This window comes from Trichechus manatus, unplaced genomic scaffold (assembly GCF_000243295.1).
Source record: "Trichechus manatus latirostris isolate Lorelei unplaced genomic scaffold, TriManLat1.0 scaffold00244, whole genome shotgun sequence".
NCBI lineage: Eukaryota > Metazoa > Chordata > Mammalia > Sirenia > Trichechidae > Trichechus > Trichechus manatus.
This window is the reverse complement of record NW_004444180.1, coordinates 2,134,582-2,135,563: the sequence shown is the minus strand read 5'-3', so window position 1 is coordinate 2,135,563 and position 982 is coordinate 2,134,582.

Sequence of the window (982 nt, the reverse complement as noted above, 5' to 3'; positions counted from 1 at the left end):
ATATATACATCCGTCCCTGGCTTTGCTTCTCTAGAGAACTCAGCCTAAGATGGTCCCCAAGATAGGGTAACTGCTGACCCCTGGGCCCTGGACTCCTTTGGCCTAGCGGTGCCCTTGCACCTGTGACCCACCTGCTGGCTCTGGGGGGCTGAGGTGGACCCTCTGCCCAGGAGCCTGGCAGGTGGTGGTACTTTGGGGCTGGCAATCCCCTGGCCCTGTTTCCTACAGGGGCCATGCTACCCTGCTGTGCTTCGTAATTTGGGGCTGGAGCCAGCACACCCTACTCTGGGTGGGGACCAGCCCTGGTAATTATAGCCTGGTGGTCCACACCGGCCCCTCAGCCCACACCAAGCTGAGCAGCAGGACCTGGAACCCAGAATCCAGTGCAGGCCAAGCCCCTGCTTCTATTTTCCATCCCCACACAAGGCCCGTGGGTGTCTGAGTCCAGGGTGAGCTGCAAGCCCATGGCCCAGGCAGACTGCCACTCCAACCATCTTTCCTGATCCCCTCAGGAGGCCTGTTATGATAGAATTGTGTCCCCCACCAAAGATATGCTGAGGTCCTATCTCCGGTACCTCTGAAAATGAGCTTGTTTGGAAATAAGGTCTTTGAAAACGTCATCATTTAGGTTAACATGAGGTCACACTAGAGCAGGGAGGGTCCTAATCCCATCTGAGTGGTGTCCCTATAAAAGAAGAGAAGAAAAACTAATCACCAACTTTATATGGAAAGGAAAGAGGCCCCGGATAAGCAAAGATTATTGAAGAAGAACAAAGTAAGGGGCCTCATACGCCCTGATCTCAGAACCTACTATACAGCCACGGTAGTCAAAACAGCCTGGTACTGGTACAACCACAGACACATAGACCAATGTAGCAGAATTGAAGACCCAGGCATAAATCCATCCACCTATGGTTAGCTAATCTTTGATGACGGGTCAAAGAACATTAAGCAGAGAAGAGATAGTCTCTTTAACAAATAG